Raw genomic sequence first — 23,393 nt, forward strand, 5'->3', positions numbered from 1 at the left:
ACGCAGTTTCGTGAAAGCACAAAGCACAAAATCAAGTCAAAAAAGTCGGGTCGTTACATTACCCACCTGTTAAAGAAAATTTCGTCCCGAAATTTTGAGGAGTGACCAACAATGGTACCGAATTTGAAGAAGGGGGTGCGTATCAAAGTTCTGAGAGACTCGTGGCTTAGAAGTGAGCTACTTACCTTGAAAGGTGCTTGGGCGTATAAAAGTAAGAATAGGTATATGCTATTAATTAAGTCTCTTGTCATAAGAGATCAACAAATTGATTTCGTTTCTGGTTAACATGTGTATGTCATCTAAATATATGCCCACAAAAGGAAAGATAATGTTTTTAGCCCTACAGGCATCTTCAGTAAGCTGGATGCATGAAATGCATCATGAATGTTACCAAACTCATCTAAAACATTGAGCGCTTATGTCGCAATACAAAGCTGACAGGTAGAATGGAAAATATGGTGATCATAACCATGCGATTTGATGTCTGGATAGTGTTAGCCACGGATTTTACTAATCCCTTAATTTTGGAAGGAGGCCATAGGTATAAAGAACCCGATATGTAAGAAATGTTTCATTTGAATATGAATCGAAATTTTTTGCCGAAAGTGACAAATCAGACTTACATACAGTGCCAGCCATAATTATTTATAGTGTCTTTAGGGCGGTCTGAACAAACAATGAAAGATATCACCCAGTTTTCCATGATGCATGTGATCTTATCTTTGAATGGAATGAAAACATAGTTCCATAATGTAACTATATCCTATCAGTTACATGTTGAAGTTAGGGGTAACATTGACTAGAACAACATATAGTTGCAACCAATGAAGGAAGGAATGTGTAGAGTAACCACATCTGTGTTATAGACGTCTTAAGCAGTCCCCTTTCAAGAGGATAAAAAGTTTCATAGATTCTCAAAGTATCTTATACTACATTTCCGAAAGAAAATCGCATGAAAGGTGTGATCTTTGAACGAGAGTGAACTCTTCGAGCGGTTTGTTCTGAAGTTATCCTTATACTTAAGGGGATGTGCGGATGAGAAGATACGTAAATCTTTTGGTTCTAAAGAATGGTTTACTCCGAGTGAAAATAATCCCAAAAGTGATTTCTTGTACCTCAATATACTGATTCATAGAGATGATGTTTACGAGGGTGTTATGATTAGTCGTGAAACATTGAGAGTAGAAATCCGCCTAGTACCTTTCCTACGATAGGATGACCACTGAGTGTACCCCAAAAAACTTATTTATCGACTCGCGTTTTTACCATGTCTAACCTTAAAAGGAACATTTTATGAGCGCAAAGACTTCTTAACAAATTTTGTAAAATTGCCATCTAAAGTGGCTCAAGATTTTTTAACAAAGATCTTAATAGTAAACTTTGTCCCTAACGGAGGGCGAGAAAAAGTGTGGTCCATACATGGTGTAGTCTAATACGAAAACCTTTAATAAAAATCAACCAAGGGAGTTTTGAAACAAAACCTGTAAATGTTTGATGTGACAACATAAATGAAATGAAGTTCCTGGTAATTTAGAAGTATGCACAACGTGTGTCATTTTGTACAAAACTATTTGACTTAAGTTAAACAGCTCACTAAATGAGCGATCTTTAAATAATTTGAAGGTATAACTTAGTATGTACCAACCAGAATAAGTAAAGGTAAATTTATTAACTTAAATATATACATACATATATGATTTTATAAATCGCATAAGTGACAGGAAAATTTTATTATCTTCATTTGTCCATAAATCTCGTGAGGACCGCACAAATAAACAACGTGCAAAAATTTCAATGAACATAGTTTTTCGTGTTTCAAAGGTTACGAGTTGAAAAAGATTTAGTGAAAAATCTTTGAATCATCGGGTGACATGTCACTAGGTAATGAAAACTTAATGAATTAAATGTAGTTTTGATAATTTTCAGGACATAAGTCTTTGGGCCAAAAATGTTCACGTGTGAAGCCGTTGCTAAAAAGTGAGGTATGATGGATGGAGCATGAGGACGAAAAGTTAATCGCTTCTTGACTTTGCAAAATGCCAAACAGGTTATGACTAATATTAAAGTCGGAATACTAATGGTGTTAGTATCACTAAATGAGAATCCCTTGGAATAAGTCAGCACTTAGAGTTAGGTAAGAAAGAGCATCGTTCCGACCGGTGTGACAATTAAGATCCCTGGGGTAACGCAGAGATTTTGAATGGTTTAATTGTTAGTGGATGCCCGAAGGCTCTGCATGATGTGGTAGTAAGTGCCTTCATCACATACACACAAACATAAATTTCTCAATTTCGACGGTTGTCATTCTTCATGATGACTTGGATACGAATAAGCAACGAAAAATTTTATATAATAAGCAATGAAAATTTTATTGAAATCGTTTAAGGTGACAACGTAAGAAAAGAAACGAAGTTCTTAGTAAACTGGGGTTATGTACAACACGTACCATTCAAAGTAAGATATCTTTTGAATAAAAGATTTGATTTGTAAAAGTGAAAGTAAAATTTCATATGTATTTGTCAAAGATAAGTAATCATTTACTTTAGTTTATATAACATATACGATTTCAAAAATTTGCACGAATGTAAAATAAAATAAATTTACTTTTATAAAACTTTGAGGGGATCGTACCGTAAAATAGTGTGTGAAAAATTTTGGCAAACAAAATTTTCATATTTCGGAGGTTACAAGTTGGAAAAAGATTGATGAGGATTGAGTAAAAGATTTTTAAAATTTTGGGTGATCTTTGAGGTAATAAAAACCATTGAGTTTAAATGTGGTTGATGACTATTGGTAGGGTATAAGTCTTTCAACCAAAAATGCTTAAGTGTAAAGTAGTTGCTTATAAGTGAGATACGAAAGGGAGAGTATGAGGATGAGAATTAACCTCCCATTTATTCGAAAAATTTTGAACTGGTATGACTAATATCAAAGTAAGAAAGATGATGGTGTGATTATCATCAAACAATGAATCTCTCAGAAAAAGTTAGGATTTAGAGTCGCGTAAGAATGAGTATCAAATAAGATTCCTGGCTAGTCCTTAAGACAGAATCTGAATTGCTGAAGTGACGGGATACAATTTCCTTTATGTATCGTTATGCAGGTTTGTTCGTTGTATCGGTTTCTTTCATGGCTAGAAGGTGAGCAGATTTGGTGAGGCGGTCAACAATAACCCAGGTAGTGTCATAACCGCCTACCGTTTTCAGTAGCTTCGTGATGAAATCTATTGTTATTCCTTCCCATTTCCATTATGGGATTTCGGGTTATTGTCATGCAACTAATAAGGTTCAGCTTCGGGCTACTTCTCTCCCCGTAAACTATTAATGACTCACCATTCTCGTGGGGTATACGAAAAATATTCTCACTATAAATAACTTTTGCTTTCATCCTTGAAAGCCAGTCCATTCACACTATTTCATCAAAGTTTCCTAACTTGATGAGTATTAGGTTAATCCTAAAGTCCATTCCAACTTTTATATCAAGCTTCCTGACTTGATGAGTATTAGGTTAATCTTAAGGTTCATTCCAACCAAATCTTATTATACAATCGCGAAAAAAAAAATCTATCAACCTTCTCAAATAACATTTGTTTATGCATAGGTAACTAATCCTTTCACTACTTCATTAAAATTTCCAAGTTTTGTTGACATGAGGTCATCTCCAAATGACCCACCTGTTAATTTTAAGGTACTACCTTAAATTATTCCCCTATCTCTGCCAGCTTACTATTAGCTTGTCCTATAGAATACTTAACTCTCATGGTTGTTAATGGCTTATTAGTCATAACACTAAGGTTCTTAGATATAAGGTTTCTATCACTCTAGTATTAAACAACTTCAAGACAATAAAATGTTGTGAAAAAACGTACCCAAACTAAAATCAGGATCCACGCGAGTCTCCATAGCTGAGATAACGATTGCTCTATCGCAAGTAAGTCCAAAGTGTTTCTTATTTGAGAACTTTTTCCTTAAGTGTACAGGGTGTCTATATCGATAACAAATTTCTGGGTTATCAATTCTGCAATCAAGGCCCTCCTTGTACAGTGTCTGGGCTACGTGGTTATTCATTCCCTACCTCGAACAGTATAACGACCCTCAATTTTTCCATTATATATTTTTCCATATTAAATGCCCAACAATATAATTAAACTTAATAATTAAACTTTAATCGATAATGGTTAAGCGTTAAGAATTATAAAATATACTAATTAACTTTGAATATTAATTGACAAGTTAATAAAAATAATGAGTTAATAAACTTTCATGAACAAATAAATAACTTTAAAACTTGTATACTTAAAATAATTAAACTTGGATAATTAAGGAATCATTTAAGCTAAATTAAAGTACAAGGACTAGAGTGAAAAGTTAAACCCTAAAAACCTAAAACCCTAGCCAATTTTTAGAGGGCAAAATTACCATTTTACCCTCCAAAATTTCGGCCAAACTAAACCACCCTAACCCCCTCTTCAAGCCAACTTGTTCCCTAAGTAATTCCTTATTAAACCCTAATTCTAGAATCCTCCTAACACTCTTATAAATAGATGCCTAAGCTAACCCATTCTATGTACCAAATCATAATTACAACTCTCTCTCAAAATCTCTCTCCCTCTCTCCCTAGTTTCGGCCAAAACCGAAACCACCACCCCCATCACCATCGAAATCCATCACCACCTTCAAGGGTTTTCCAAGTGATCTTCAAGTGTTCTTCGCGTTCTTCGTAGATCTTAAAGGTGTTCTTCAAATCTTCAAGGTTTTGATCATCATCTTCAAGTGTTCATCAACTTCTCTTGTTAATCTTCATCCATCTTCATCAAGGTAACAAACCCTAGATCCAAAACTCTTAAAGTTTACTCTCTATTCATGTTATAATGATAATCGTATTCATACTAGTTCATATATATATATATATTGTTCATGTAATATATATATATATATATATATATATATATATATATATATATATATATATATATATATATATATATATATATATATATATATATATATATATATACATATACATATACCTACGGCATATATAAAAAAAAAGAATTTTATGATTGATCTATAGGAACCTAAAACCTAATAAAGATTATGTTAAGGTGGTTATAATTGGAAGGTATATACACATTACATATATATATCTACTAGTAAAAAAATATAAATATATATACATACATACACATACGGTTTAAAAAAAAAGATTTTTAGTTTGATCTTCCAAACCCTAAAGATTGTTAGAAGATTTGTTAATGTTTAAAAGGGTAACTAGATATGTACATACCATAAATAGATACACTATGCCTATTTGTAAAAGAAAAACATATAAAACATATATATACATATATATATACACGAGTATATACATATAAATAAAAAAATATAAATACTATATATATATATACATATACACGAAAATATATACATATATATATATATATATATATATATATATATTAAACCCTAATTACACCTAAACTATACTACATTAATTAAAACCCTAAAACCCTAATACTACTTTAATTATTAAAACTCTAATCATTACCTAATCATTACTACATTAAATAAAACCCTAAACCTAACCCTAATTACTTAAACCCTAATTTACTAAACCCTAATTTATTAAAACCCTAATTTATTAAACCCTATGACATTAATTAAACCCTAGACATTTATTACAAACCCTAATCATTAAAATACTACTTTAAATATTTAAACCTAATTAATTAATGAAACCCTAATATTACTTATACTATTATTTAACACTTACACTTATACTAATATTGACACATATACTATACTACCTATATTATAACGTACAAAAATATTTTTGGATATATATTAGATATATATAGATCTTCGAACTTTCTTGACGAATGGTTTCTACGAAACTCTAGGAGGAAGGGTTTGGATTTTCCGATTTAAAGGATCCTATAGCTCAAGCCCCTAGACCTGAAATGGCCATTCGAAGGGAAAGGGGTGATTGGAAGTATATCTAATATGGCAAGTATCCTAAAATGGAAACACTTTTAAAATAGAAACTTTCTAACTATAAACTTACTAAAATGGGAAACTTACTAAAAATAGAAACTTTCTAAAAATAGGAACTTTCTAAAAATGGAAACTTTCTAAAAGTAAAAACTTACTAAGAATGGAAACTTAGTAAAACAAACTATACTTAAACACTTACATACTTAAACTTAAACTTGGGCAAAACACTTACTACTCTTAAATGTCAATAGGTTGACTTTTCTGCTCACTCATCCAACTTTCTATTCCGAGGAATAACTAGCTCATCTCTCTACTTACTAAGGTGAATTCATAGCCCGACTCTTTATTGCTAGAAAACTTATTTACTTTTATTGGGGTGAGACACATGCTACTTTTACTATTTACAATTTAGACACAAGTGCCAACTGTTAAAACTATGCTATACCCGGCTATGTCTGACTAAGTCTCTACAGTGATATTTTTAATTGCTTGTGAATGCATGCTTAATTATTGGGGGTAGGCCTATCAGGAGTAACATCCCCGATACATTTTACCAAGTCATTGTATTACTTAATAATGAAATTAAACCGACAAGTATAAACTACAACTTGTCTTTGGGGCAAACTTGAACGTTTAGTCTAAATATCACGCACTGACATAACTTTTTGATCTGCGAGATCAACTTTACAAACTAAATCTTGTGGTCTAAAACAACGGTCAAACTTATTTGTTAAACCTATGAACTTCACTCAACCTTTTTGGTTGACACTTTAGCATGTTTTGTCTCAGGTGCTGATTGATTCAAGCTTTCTTACTTACTACTTATGTGATGCTACTTGGACATAGGATCAAGAGATATCGCATTTACTACTTTTGCATTTGAACATTTACTTTATTCCTTTGTAACGTCATTTCATTTTCCGCTGCGTACTCAATAAAGTTTATTCTTATCATTTAGTATTGGTCTCGTATATTATAATATGTTGGTTTATTTGATATTAATGTCACATTCACCCAGGCCCTAATTGGGGGTGTGATAGATTAGTATCAGAGCATAACCAAGCTGTTATAGAGAACCAGGATTGCATTTTTATGTGTGCCTTACTTGTTACCTAAGGTGCCTTTGCAATCTAGGAAACTATAACCTTTCCTGCCTTAGACTTAAAGCACTTAGGATTGCCCTATAATCTTAACACTTATGCTTTACTAAACTTGAATTAAAGATTCTAATCAAAAGTTTCTTTCCTAATGATAGGATGTCAAGCTCAAGCATAAATAAACCAACTCTTTTCAAGCCAACCGAAGAAGATACTAAAGGGTCTTCCAGTGAAAGACCAGTCCAAAGTCCACCTTATGGCTTTGGTGGTCCTCGTTCCCTAAACTATAGTCCGGATACTCTACCTGTATCTCTTGATTTTCACCCAACTCATGGATCTGAAAGCGAAGGAGAAAGCCCTGCTGATCCTGCTGACTCTGGCTCTTTTCACTCATTGGTACATAAACTAATGAGTATTCCCGAATGGGATGCTCTTCAAGACCTCCCTAACTACGATAGTGACTTCTCAAATTATGAGCCTGAAGAAGAGCCTATTGAAGAATCATCTGAAAACCCAACTCTAAAGAGAAAGCAACCCGAACCCGCTACTAGTCCATTATTCTGTAATAACGAGGAGCACGTGGAGGTGAAGTGTTATATCATCAACCATCAGAGTAGCTGTGAGAAGAATAGGGAGTATAGTAGACGCCATGTTGCTCGAATATAAGTGCGTCTAAACAACCTAGAAAAAGAAAACAAAATCTTGAAGGAACTCATCCAAGAGTCTCTCGACTCTCAAACCGAAAGGCTAGAGAAACTTGTGAAGGATAATATGGAAAAAGTGATGAAGCAGTTTGAGGACAAGAAGAAGAAATATGAAGACTACTTCTATCTTAATATTTCTTAGTTATTTTTCCATTTTCCATCGATGTAAAGGCTATGCCTTAAACTATTTTCTATTTCCGAATCATGTATTAAAAGGCTTATTTAACGCCTAGTTCCTTAATAATATAAAGTGTTTTATTTATATCATGTGATATCAATACTTTATCTAATTCATACTTGTAATTGCTCAAACCTATAATTTGTTAACTTATCCGACTTATGTCAACTTTTATGTAGCGACATCATGGTTCATCCAGCTGCACCTACTGTTAACAATATCGTGTTGACTACCGAGCAATTCCAACAGTTACTCACTGCCGCCTAAGGCAACGCTCAAGCTAATAATGTTAATCCTTAACCGAAACCTTGTTCATACAAGGACTTTACAAACTGTCATCCTCCCGCATTCAAGGGAAATGAAGAAGCTGTCGAACTAGTTCGTTGGTTCTAGAAGATGGAGTCCATTTTTCGTATTTGCAACTGTAGTGATGACGATCGAGTAAAGTATGCCACTAGCTCATTAGGTGGCAATGCTTTAACTTGGTGGTCTGCTCATGCCAAGTCCGTAGGGATTGACAATGCTAATGCAATTCTATGGGACGAACTCAAAAGCATGATCATTAATAAATTCTACTCTCGAAGTCAAGTTCAGAAACTTGAAGCTGAGTTTTGGGAACTCAAGGTGAAGGGAAATGATATTAAAAGTTACACCAACCGTTATCTTGAACTTTCTACTCTATGTCCCGAGATGTTTCCTACCGAAGCTAGAAGGTTTTAACAATATATTGAAGGTCTCCCCGAGGATGTTCAGGGGAATGTTATTGCTGCCGAGAAGGTTACTCTTGATGCTGTGATTCTTATGGCACAAAATTTGATGTTGGCCAATAGAAGAAGAGTGTCGGCTAGTAAGCAGGTTGAGACCAAGGGTAATGATGGTAAGAGGAAGTTTGAGTCATCTCAAGATTCGACTCAAAATGCTAGTAAGAAGCCTGCGGATAGTACAAGGTCAAATTATAAGGGTACCTATCCTTTCTGTGTTCGTTGTGAGAGGCATCACCCGGGGAAGTGTACTGCTATTTGTTCGTTGTGTAAGAAAGTAGGACACGTTGCTAAGACGTGTAAGACTCCTCCAAAGGATAAGGCTATTGTTCCAGCCAAAGCTCCTCCTACATGATATACTTGCTAAGAAAAAGGACACATTAGTCCAAATTACCCTAAGAAGAAGGATAATCCCGCTCCTGGAACTAATACTACTGCTGCGAAGGGTCGTGCGTTTGTTATTACTGCTGCTGAAGCTCGAGACGAGGATGAGGTCATCACGGGTACGTATCTTGTCAATAATTGTTATGCCACTATTTTATTCGATACTGGTGCCGAAAGAAGTTACGTGTCTAGTGATTTTTGTACCCTGTTTACTGAAAAGCCTCAACCCTTAGAAACTAAACGATTAGTAAAAGTAGCCAATGGAAAGATCATGCAAGTTGATAAAATCTATAAAAACTGCAACCTAATCTTATCCAATAAAGAATTTAAGATAGACCTTTTGCCGATCGAGCTCGGAAGTTTTGACGTCGTAGTTGGAATGGATTGGTTACGTCCATTACATGAATGCTATCATGTGTTACGATAAAACTGTTCATGTTCCATTGGGAAATGGAGAGACTCTCATCATCCAAGGTGAAAAGAGTGGTTCCAATCTCAATATTATCTCATGTATCAAAACCCGCAAATACCTTATGAAAGGTTATCCAGCTATTCTAGCCCATGTTAAGATGATTGAATCGAAAGAGAAGAGTATTGACGATGTACCGGTGGTTAAAGACTATCCCGATGTGTTTCCCGATGTGACGACCCGGAAATTTCCGACCAAATTTAAACTTTAATCTTTATATTATTCCGACACGATAAGCAAAGTTTGTTAAGTTAAATCTCAGGAATTTTAAATTGTGTTCATACATTCATTATAACCTCGACCAAATTCCGACAATTCACGAACCGTTATATATAAATAGATATGTATATGTATATATATTATAACTTGAGAATATTAATAAAGTATTAAACGTATAATACTTTACACGAACGTATTTGTTTCAATATGATTTTCGACGAAATTAAAAAAAATATATTAAATGATTGAATTATCAGAAACATTGAATTATGATTACAAGTCTCTGTTGAGAGGTCCACTATGATTTGAGAAAATCTATTCCTCTTAACGATATTCAGAATAATTTGTAAAGCTATTTATAAATAAAAACAAAAAGTGTCATTTACGAAAGTTAGACAAAAGTTAGTGGAGAATTGGTTTCCATAATATTCTATTAATCTATTTTCAAACGTACAAAGACGTTTTCAGTTTAAAAAGAACTTTATTATTAAAACGTATATAACTTTTATAAATATCTAGAATCACTTTTGACAACTCATTACTTAACAGTATAATAAATATAATGATATTTATATTTTATTTCATTAAATATATATAATGATTTAAATTAATATTATATATATTTATACGCGTATTATACATACATAGTTTTTATACTTTACTATACTTTAACTTTATCTTTACTTTAACTTTAATAATTCATATTTTAATAATTCACTTTAATAATTCATACTTTAATAATTCACTTTAATAATTTACTTTAATAATTCATACTTTAATAATTCACTTTAATAATTCACTTTAATAATTCATACTTTAATAATTCACTTTAATAATTCATACTTTAATAATTCACTTTAATAATTCATACTTTAATAATTCACTTTAATAATTAACTTTAATAATTCACTTTAATAATTCACTTTAATAATTCATACTTTAATAATTCACTTTAATAATTCAAAAATCTATTATAAATAGAATTCAATAGGTTTCATTATTTCATAGAAACTTGAAAATATATTTCTCTAAACTCTCTCAATCGAATTACATATATATATTTTCTTTGTATTATGTCAAGATATTATTAGTATACATAAAATACTACGACGGAGTTATACTCAGACGATTTCAAAATAAGTTTTCAAACGGGATAGAGCTAAGGAAATTATGGGTTATAGCTATGGAGGTTATGGGTATTGATCGAGGGTATTGCTCGTGAGGTCAACCAAACGTTTATCATTTTCGTCGCGTCTACGTACTTTCCTGCAATATTGAATCACAATATTGATACGTTCGTGAATCCGAGACAAACCCTGCACTTGTTCAGTGCCGTCATATACATAATTGCTACAAAATACAGTATTGTGAGTTTCATTTGCTCCTTTTTAATTGCTTTTGCAATATATATTTTTGAGCTGAGAATACATGCGCTGTTTTATAAATGTTTTACGAAATAGACACAAGTACTAAAACTAATTCTACGTGGGTTTAAACCAGAAATATACCCTTAGCTTGGTAACATTAAACTACTTGTCTATGTACGGTAGGCGCGAATCCTAAAGATAGATCTATTGGGTCTGACAAGCCCCATCCTGACTATGGGATGCTTTAGTACTTCGAGGTTATTTTAAACACACCTGATCTGGTGTACTTCGGAGGGTAAAACATGAATGTTAAGGCTTGTTACCGGGTGCCTACAACTTATAGAATACTTTTATACACTTGCGAGTGTACATATATTTATAAACGGAAATCTTGTGGTCTATTAATATATTGAAATGATTGTTATGATAAACCTATGAACTCACCAACCTTTTGGTTGACACTTTAAAGCATGTTTATTCTCAGGTATTAAAGAAATCTTCCGCTGTGCATTAGCTCATTTTAAGGATATTACTTGGAGTCATTCATGGCATATTTTGAAAGACGTTGCATTCGTGTCATTGAGTTCATCAAGATTATTATTAAGCCAATTATAGTTGGATGTATTATGAAATGGTGTGCATGCCGTCAACTTTCGTTGTAAAGAAAGTTTGTCTTTTAAAAACGAATGCAATGTTTGTAAAATGTATCATATATAGGTCAAATACCTCGCGATGTAATCAACTATTGTGAATCGTTTATAATGTATATGAACGGGTCCTTTCAGTTGGTATCAGAGCGGTGGTCTTAGCGAACCAGGTCTTGCATTAGTGTGTCTAACTGATAGTTGTTAAGATGCATTAGTGAGTCTGGACTTCGACCGTGTCTGCATGTCAAAAGTTTTGTTTATCATTTTTAGTCGGAAATCATCTACTTACCATCCTTAGGAAATTACTTGCTTATCATTCTTAGTCTAGACACGTCTTGCTGCATTGATTGCATGAATAGTGTATAGAAAAAAATTCATATCTTAGCGTATCTGCTAAATCATATCTTATCGTATCTATTACCGTAAACTTTGCCTGACATATTCCGTAAATTTCTCCGTAATCTATGAAATCTTTTGATCTATATATATAGATATTCTATGTAGTTAGAATACCACCCGATAGCCGGAAAATCATTTCGTATCGAAAAATCCTTTATCAAATCGTACGAAATGGAATTCGTCATCAGTTCAAGTTCCTCAGATTCCGAAATGGAATCCCACTCAAGCTCCGAAAGCAGTGTGACTGGAATGGATCAACCAATCAGCCATCATCTATTCTGGATGAATTGGGGATGGGTTCGTAGCCTCCTTAATCATTGGAGACAAGAAGAAGGCGATCCTTTCCATCCACCACATTGCCCTCTTGGCAATGAACCTGAAGCACTTACCGGCGAACCTGTTCGAAACACCATTTTCTCTCTCATTTCCAGAGTATCTCGTCATGATTATATACTACACCAAATTCTAGATCTTATTTATCCGCTCGTCCGAACCGACAATTACCCCGGTGTAATAGAAGAAGTCAACGAGCTTCGCGCTCGGGTAGTGGCTTTGGAGAATATGGTGCAAAGGTTACAAACACCAGCAGCAGCACCAGCAACATAACCAGTACCACCATCAACAACATCAACAGTACCATTACCGCCATCAATAACAACCGCATCGAAAACCTCAACTTCACAATCTGTCCCATGAGCATCGACGTCATACGCCCTGTAGATACTAAGGAATACCACAACGATGAAGTATTGATTCATAACTTCATTGAGAAAACATTCTACGACGATTATGTAATTTCTAAAGTTTAGAAATTATATATCCTAGCCTTAACCATAAATCAAGTGAGTTTAATTTAATATTAACTCATTAAATCTATATTACATCTGAAGAAATATACACATATATTTCCATAAAGACTGTAATAAAATTCTTTTGTACAAAATATTAATTGTGACATTTTTTTAACGGGTAGGTAATACCCGAGAGATATATAAATTCACAATTAATATGTTACATTCTTCGAATCTGATTCAGCAAATCTCTTCGAATCTGATTCAGCAAATCATCCATTATACTCCCTACTTTCACAACAATATACATTCTTTTATAGAAATCAAAACAACCATACTCATTCAAAATCTAATTACATATTCTGATTTTGAAATCGCCGAATTCAGTTCAAGTTATAACCGGTATCATCACTCTTAGATTCTTACATCTTTCAAAGCTATACTTTAACTTCAAAACTGTGTTAGAATATCGTATGTATATTAACGATTATAATCTGTGTTCAAGCCCTTCGAAATACCTGAAGACACTTCAAATAATGAACAATCGAGATGATGATCCAACCACATGTTATCCACAGTTACGTACCTGAAAAACTCTTGAAACCAAAGTCATAATTTAACATGTATCCATGTTAGATCTTTTGGCATTTACTAGCTAAAATAACTTTTTAATCCCTTCTAAAAATAGACGGTTTTGTCACAGCTCCAGCAAACCAACTTCAATTGTTCAATCGAATAAGCCTTATTATAATGATTACCCCTTCATCATTATTACTGGGAAACCTTTCATATATCGCCACATTAGCAGTAAACTTATTAACAACTTCATTGATCTTTGACTTTCTGAAAAATCTTTATATTTATCAAAACCCCATCATTTACTCATCTGCATCTTGTAACGAGAATTGCCATACGAATCATTGGAAATTAGCAATCAGTATTTTGAAATCTCGCAGCATGTCTACGCCAACAATTATATGTGTCTATCTTCTGGACTTATATACTTTGAATGTGAAGTTTCTGAAAAACACCCTAAACTGCGAACTAGTTCTCGAAATACTGATGAAGCAGCAAAAACTATAAACGACCTTAACAGTAAAAGTTTGATGATAAAGAGTAGTGTGTTGGCAAAGCTCAGAAAAAGAGAAGATTTGGTACTGAAAAATACGGATTGAGCAAACCATGAAGAAGGCTGTGGATAAATTACAAGGACGAAATCTACCTTCAAAGAATCCAAATGATTCCGTGTCTACTGAAGTCATTATCGAATACCTTACTCATGACTCTAAACCCTTACGGAAAATATTCTTCATCATCCTCTGATATTATAAATTTTAAGATATCATCGTATCTTTCATTATAAATATCCTCCATATTTCTGAAGATATTTCCATAATTATTCTTATCTAAAATCATTTACCTCTTCGTGCTATCTGTATTATATCATAAAAGAAACTATTTTAGTTTCTAAATTCTGAAACATTCGAATTTAAAATAGGAATATTCTTGAAGAAGTGTTGGGAGCTGAAGCATGAGTTAGTATAATATAATGACACTTGATCAACGTGATTATATTACAGTAATTCATGCTGAGTTTCTAAATGGAACATGATGATTCACAGATCATAACGTCATCATGTGCTATGTTACACGACTCTTGTATTCTCTTTGATCTCTAAATATCAAGAAAATATTTCTTGATGATTCGGCCTTTTTCGAGGTATTCTGGTAATTTGACAAGTCAAGATCGTGTCATTACAATTTCCTTCCTAGAACATTAACAATGTTCATTCCGAAATTTATATCTGCGAATTCTGGACCATTACAAGCGGTGCTTAATCGCAAGAAGAAGAAACGAAAGGACAAAGCTCCGAACTAGAAATGGGAGTATAAATCATAGCAAATAGAAGAGAGCATTAACTATGGATGACAATGATTATAGAAGAAGCAAGGACTTTGAAATATAAGGGAAGATATAAAACCCAACAACAACCCAGAAATCACAAACCGTATATATCAATGCATATAGCAATATAAAGACACGGGAGAACTAAAAACAATATAAAACCAAGAGTATAGTAGAAGTAAATAGATTCTTCCGGAGGCAGATGAAAAAGAAGAGCGACAGATATGAAAGTGAGGAGTATATCAAGAATCAGCACTGGATGAAGCATATTGACAAATACTTTAAAATATGAGTTGAGAAGGTGTGAGTTGTAAGAAAACAAATGAGGTGGATTTATAGTGAAATATTCGACAGAGAAATCAAAATGGATTATCGCAGTAATTCGAAGAGGATCATAATTTCCTTAATCGCCGAATAATCAAATCCAATATAGATTACAAAGATTTTCTTTTCGGAGATCAATCGTGATGACGCCAAAAGATACGACGAATCACTATTATCTTATTTCATACATTTACGATAACTTCACTCACACGCTTCGAGTAATCGAATTATTTTATTCATTCTTCTTGAACATGATAAAACTCTATAATCGTTATAATAACATTCTCATTGTTAGTCATGACGACCTCTATCAAATTTCGGGGACAAAATTTCTTTAACGGGTAGGTACTGTGACGACCCGGAAATTTCCGACCAAATTTAAACTTTAATCTTTATATTATTCCGACACGATAAGCAAAGTTTGTTAAGTTAAATCTCAGGAATTTTAAATTGTGTTCATACATTCATTATAACCTCGACCAAATTCCGACAATTCACGAACCGTTATATATAAATAGATATGTATATGTATATATATTATAACTTGAGAATATTAATAAAGTATTAAACGTATAATACTTTACACGAACGTATTTGTTTCAATATGATTTTCGACGAAATTAAAAAAAATATATTAAATGATTGAATTATCAGAAACATTGAATTATGATTACAAGTCTCTGTTGAGAGGTCCACTATGATTTGAGAAAATCTATTCCTCTTAACGATATTCAGAATAATTTGTAAAGCTATTTATAAATAAAAACAAAAAGTGTCATTTACGAAAGTTAGACAAAAGTTAGTGGAGAATTGGTTTCCATAATATTCTATTAATCTATTTTCAAACGTACAAAGACGTTTTCAGTTTAAAAAGAACTTTATTATTAAAACGTATATAACTTTTATAAATATCTAGAATCACTTTTGACAACTCATTACTTAACAGTATAATAAATATAATGATATTTATATTTTATTTCATTAAATATATATAATGATTTAAATTAATATTATATATATTTATACGCGTATTATACATACATAGTTTTTATACTTTACTATACTTTAACTTTATCTTTACTTTAACTTTAATAATTCATATTTTAATAATTCACTTTAATAATTCATACTTTAATAATTCACTTTAATAATTTACTTTAATAATTCATACTTTAATAATTCACTTTAATAATTCACTTTAATAATTCATACTTTAATAATTCACTTTAATAATTCATACTTTAATAATTCACTTTAATAATTCATACTTTAATAATTCACTTTAATAATTAACTTTAATAATTCACTTTAATAATTCACTTTAATAATTCATACTTTAATAATTCACTTTAATAATTCAAAAATCTATTATAAATAGAATTCAATAGGTTTCATTATTTCATAGAAACTTGAAAATATATTTCTCTAAACTCTCTCAATCGAATTACATATATATATTTTCTTTGTATTATGTCAAGATATTATTAGTATACATAAAATACTACGACGGAGTTATACTCAGACGATTTCAAAATAAGTTTTCAAACGGGATAGAGCTAAGGAAATTATGGGTTATAGCTATGGAGGTTATGGGTATTGATCGAGGGTATTGCTCGTGAGGTCAACCAAACGTTTATCATTTTCGTCGCGTCTACGTACTTTCCTGCAATATTGAATCACAATATTGATACGTTCGTGAATCCGAGACAAACCCTGCACTTGTTCAGTGCCGTCATATACATAATTGCTACAAAATACAGTATTGTGAGTTTCATTTGCTCCTTTTTAATTGCTTTTGCAATATATATTTTTGAGCTGAGAATACATGCGCTGTTTTATAAATGTTTTACGAAATAGACACAAGTACTAAAACTAATTCTACGTGGGTTTAAACCAGAAATATACCCTTAGCTTGGTAACATTAAACTACTTGTCTATGTACGGTAGGTGCGAATCCTAAAGATAGATCTATTGGGTCTGACAAGCCCCATCCTGACTATGGGATGCTTTAGTACTTCGAGGTTATTTTAAACACACCTGATCTGGTGTACTTCGGAGGGTAAAACATGAATGTTAAGGCTTGTTACCGGGTGCCTACAACTTATAGAATACTTTTATACACTTGCGAGTGTACATATATTTATAAACGGAAATCTTGTGGTCTATTAATATATTGAAATGATTGTTATGATAAACCTATGAACTCACCAACCTTTTGGTTGACACTTTAAAGCATGTTTATTCTCAGGTATTAAAGAAATCTTCCGCTGTGCATTAGCTCATTTTAAGGATATTACTTGGAGTCATTCATGGCATATTTTGAAAGACGTTGCATTCGTGTCATTGAGTTCATCAAGATTATTATTAAGCCAATTATAGTTGGATGTATTATGAAATGGTGTGCATGCCGTCAACTTTCGTTGTAAAGAAAGTTTGTCTTTTAAAAACGAATGCAATGTTTGTAAAATGTATCATATATAGGTCAAATACCTCGCGATGTAATCAACTATTGTGAATCGTTTATAATGTATATGAACGGGTCCTTTCACCCGAAGATCTTTCTGGTCTTCCACCTCCTTGACAAGTTGAATTTCAAATTGATTTAACTCCCGGTGCTTCACCTATTGCTAAAGCTCCATACCGATTATCACCCTCCGAGATGAAGGAATTACCCAACCAACTAAAAGAACTATTGGATAAAGGTTTCATTCGTCCAAGCTCATCCCTATGGGGAGCTCCTATTCTATTTTTTAAGAATAAAGATGGTACATTAAGGATGTGCATTGATTACCGCAAACTTAACCGTTATCCGTTGTCGCGTATTAATGATTTATTCGACCAACTCCAAGGGTCAAGCATCTATTCAAAGATTGATTTGAGATCCTGTTATCACCAACTCAGAGTCAAGGAATCCGATATTCCTAAGACTGCTTTTAGTACACGTTATGGGCACTATGAATTTTGTGTTATGCCTTTTGGCTTAACCAATGCTCCTGCCGTGTTCATGGATCTTATGAACCGTGTTTGCAAACCTTATCTCGATAAATTCGTCATTGTTTTCATTGATGACATTTTGATCTATTCCAAGAGTGAGGAAGAACATGAGCAACATTTGTGCATGATTCTTGAACTCTTACGAAAGGAACAACTTTATGCTAAATTTTCTAAGTGCGAGTTTTGGCTCAAAACGGTACACTTCCTTGGACATGTTGTTGATGGAAACGGAATACATGTTGATCCAGCCAAGATTACTGCTATTCAGAACTGGGAGATACCAAAGACTGCGAAACATATTTGTCAATTTTTGGGACTTGCCGGTTACTATCGAAGGTTTATAAAAGATTTTTCCCTACTTGCTAAACCTCTTACAAAGCTAACTAAAAAAGGGAAGAAGTTTGAGTGGTCCGAAGAATAGGAATCTGCTTTCAAGATTCTGAAGGAGAAATTGACCACAGCTCGATTCTATCCTTACCCGAAGGTACTGACGACTTTGTTGTTTACTGCGATGCTTCGAAGCAAGGCTTTGGTTGTGTTTTAATGCAACGAGAAAAGGTTATTGCCTACGCATCTAGGCAGTTGAAGAAACATGAAGAGAACTATACCACACATGACCTTGAGTTAGGTGTCGTGGTATTTGCATTAAAGATATGGAGACATTATCTGTATGGTACCCATTTTACGGTGTACACTAACCATAAAAGTCTTCAACACATCTTTAATCAAAAACAGCTGAACATGAGGCAAAGCCGATTGTTCGAGTTATTGAACAATTATCACTGTGAGCTGAAATATCATCCCGGCAAGGCGAATGTAGTTGCCGATGCCCTTAGTCGAAAAGACGATGTTAAACGTGTTCGTGCTCTAAACCTGAAGATCAAATCAAATCTTATCTCGCGAATATGTGAAGCTCAATTGGAAGCTATTAAACATACACTTATCGAAGGTGAAGGACCTATTGGTTTCGAGAACCAACTTCAAGTGAAATCTAATGGTACACGATACTTTGGCAACAGAATTTGGGTTCCTCGCTTCGGTAATCTCCGTGAACTAGTCTTGGATGAAGCACATAAGACTAGGTATTCTATTCATCCCGGTTCCAGTAAGATGTATCACGATGTGAAGTAATTCTACTGGTGGCCTAACATGAAAGCTGACATTGCTACTTATGTTAGTAAGTGTCTCACTTGTTTGAAAGTCAAGGCCAAACATCAAAAACCTTCTGGTCTGTTGACACAACCCGATATTCCGCAGTGGAAGTGGGAGTGCATCACTATGGACTTCGTTACTAAGTTACCTAAGACTTCGAACGGTAACGATACTATTTGGGTCGTAGTTGATCGTCTTACTAAATCTGCGCATTTCATACCGATCAAGGAAACAGACAAGATGGAGAAATTATCACAACTTTATATTAAAGAAATTGTCTCACGTCATGATGTTCCTATCTCGATTATTTCTGATCGCGTCAGTTGATTCATTTCCAGATTTTGGAAAACTTTACAATTTGCTCTTGGAACTCAACTCGACATGAGTACAGCCTATCATCCATAAACTGATGGTCAAAGTGAACGAACTATCCAAATCATGGAAGATATGCTACGTGCTTGTGCAATTGATTTCGGCAAAGGATGGGATAGACATCTACCTTTGGTTGAATTTTCTTACAACAATAGTTATCACTCTAGCATTAAAGCTGCACCTTTTGAAGCTTTATATGGACGAAAATGTAGATCCCCTTTGTGTTGGGACGAACTCGAGGACAGACATTTAACTGGTCCTGAAATCATTCACGGAACTACCGAAAAGATCGTACAAATTAAGCAACGTTTAGAATCTGCCCGTAGCCGACAAAAGAGCTATGCCGATAAGAAACGAAAAGACATCGAGTACCAAGTTGAAGATAAAGTCATGTTGAAAGTATCCCCTTGGAAAGGCGTTGTCCGTTTCGGTAAACAAAGCAAACTCAGTCCACGATACGTTGGACCTTTCACAGTCACTCAAAGAGTCGGTCCTGTAGTATACCGATTAGAACTACCAACTGAACTTAGCCAAGTACATGATGTGTTTCATGTCTTAAATCTTAAACGGTGCCTTGCTGATGACACACTCGTTATTCCTTTGGATGATGTCCGCATTGATGAGCAAATGCACTTCGTTGAAGAACCTGTAGAAATCATGGAAGGAGAGGTCAAACAAACGTGTAAAAGCAACATACCTATCGTTAAAGTCCGTTGGAATTCCCTTAGAGGCCCCGAATATACCTGGGAACGCAAAGACCACATGAAACAGAACTATCCCCATCTCTTCTCAACTGCTGATGCAAACGAGGAATCTACCTAAAACTTCAGGACGAAGTTTTAAATAACGGGGAGGTACTATAACGACCCTCAATTTTTCCATTCTATATTTTTCCATATTAAATGCCCAACAATATAATTAAACTTAATAATTAAACTTTAATCAATAATGGTTAAGCGTTAAGAATTATAAAATATACTAATTAACTTTGTACATTAATTGACAAGTTAATAAAAATAATGAGTTAATAAACTTTCGTGAACAAATAAATAACTTTAAAACTTGTATACTTAAAATAATTAAACTTGGATAATTAAGGAACCATTTAAGCTAAATTAAAGTACAAGGACTAGAGTGAAAAGTTAAACCCTAAAAACCTAAAACCCTAGCCGATTTTTAGAGAGCAAAATTACCCTTTTACCCTCTAAAATTTTGGCCAAACTAAACCACCCTAACCCCCTCTTCAAGCCAACTTGTTCCCTAAGTAATTCCTTATTAAACCCTAATTCTAGAATCCTCCTAACACTCCTATAAATAGAGGCCTAAGCTAACCCATTCTTTGTACCAAATCACAATAACAACTCTCTCTCAAAATCTCTCTCCCTCTCTCCCTAGTTTCGGCCAAAACCGAAACCACCACTCCCATCACCATCGAAATCCATCACAACCTTCAAGGGTTTTCCAAGTGTTCTTCGCGTTCTTCGTAGATCTTAAAGGTGTTCTTCAAATCTTCAAGGTTTTGATCATCATCTTCAAGTGTTCATCAACTTCTCTTGTTAATCTTCATCCATCTTCATCAAGGTAACAAACCCTAGATCCAAAACTCTTAAAGTTTACTTTCAATTCATGTTATAATCATAATCGTATTCATACTAGTTCATATACATATATATTGTTCATGTAAAAATAAAAATAAAATATATATACATATACATATACCTACGGTATATATATAAAAAAAAAAATTTTTATGATTGATCTATAGAAATCTAAAACCTAATAAAGATTATGTTAAGGTGGTTATAATTGGAAGGTATATACACATTACATAGATATATATCTACTAGTAAAAAAAAAATAAATATATATACATACATACACATACGGTTTAAAAAAAAGGATTTTTAGTTTGATCTTCCAAACCCTAAAGATTGTTAGAAGATTTGTTAATGTTTAAAAGGGTAACTAGATATGTTCATACCATAAATAGATACACTATGCCTATTTGTAAAAGAAAAATATATAAAACATATATATACACGAGTATATACATATAAATAAAAAAATATAAATACTATATATATATATATATATATATATATATATATATATATATATATATATATATATATATATATATATATATACATATACACAAAAATATATACATATATATATATATATATATATTAAACCCTAATTACACCTAAACTATACTACATTAATTAAAACCCTAAAACCCTAATACTACTTTAATTATTAAAACTCTAATCATTACCTAATCATTACTACATTAAATAAAACCCTAAACCTAACCCTAATTACTTAAACCCTAATTTACTAAACCCTAATTTATATATTAAAACCCTAATTTATTAAACCCTAGGACATTAATTAAACCCTAGAAATTTATTACAAACCCTAATCATTAAAATACTACTTTAATTAATTAAACCTAATTAATTAATGAAACCCTAATATTACTTAAACTATTATTTAACACTTACACTTATACTAATATTATCACATATACTATACTACCTATATTATAATGCACAAAAACATTTTTGGATATATATAGATCTTCGAACTTTCTTGACGAATGGTTTCTACGAAACTCTAGGAGGATGGGTTTGGATTTTCCGATTTAAAGGATCCTATAGCTCAAGACCCTAGACCTGAAATGGCCATTCGAAGGGAAAGGGGTGATTGGAAGTATATCTAATATGGCAAGTATCCTAAAATGGAAACACTTTTAAAATAGAAACTTCCTAATTATAAACTTACTAAAAATAGAAACTTTTTAAAAATAGGAACTTTCTAAAAATGAAAACTTTCTAAAAGTAGAAACTTACCAAGAATGGAAACTTAGTAAAACAAACTATACTTAAACACTTACATACTTAAACTTAAACTTGGGCAAAACACTTACTACTCTTAAATGTCAATAGGTTGACTTTTTTGCTCACTCATCCAACTTTCTATTTCGAGGAATAACTAGCTCATCTCTCTACTTACTAAGGTGAATTCATAGCCCCACTCTTTATTGCTAGCAAACTTGTTTACTTTTATTGGGGTGAGACACATGCTACTTTTACTATTTACAATTTAGACACAAGTGCCAACTGTTAAAACTATGATATACCCGGCTATGTCCAACTAAGTCCCTATAGTGATATTTTTAACTGCTCGTGAATGCATGCTTAATTATTGGGGGTAGGCCTATCGGGAGTAACGTCCCTGATACATTTGACCAAGTCATTGTATTACTTAATAATGAAATTAAACCGACAAGTATAAACTACAACTTGTCTTTGGGGCAAACTTGAATGTTTAGTCTAAATATCACGCACTGGCATAACTTTTTGATCTGCGAGATCAACTTTACAAACTAAATCTTGTGGTCTAAAACAACTGTCAAACTTATTTGTTAAACCTATGAACTTCACTCAACCTTTTTGGTTGACACTTTAGCATGTTTTGTCTCAGGTGCTGATTGATTCAAGCTTTCTTACTTACTACTTATGTGATGCTACTTGGACATAGGATCAAGAGATATCGCATTTACTAATTTTGTATTTGAACATTTACTTTATTCCTTTGTAACGACATTTCATTTTCCGCTGCGTACTCAAT

Source organism: Rutidosis leptorrhynchoides, chromosome 10 (assembly GCF_046630445.1).
Source record: "Rutidosis leptorrhynchoides isolate AG116_Rl617_1_P2 chromosome 10, CSIRO_AGI_Rlap_v1, whole genome shotgun sequence".
Taxonomy (NCBI): Eukaryota; Viridiplantae; Streptophyta; class Magnoliopsida; order Asterales; family Asteraceae; genus Rutidosis; species Rutidosis leptorrhynchoides.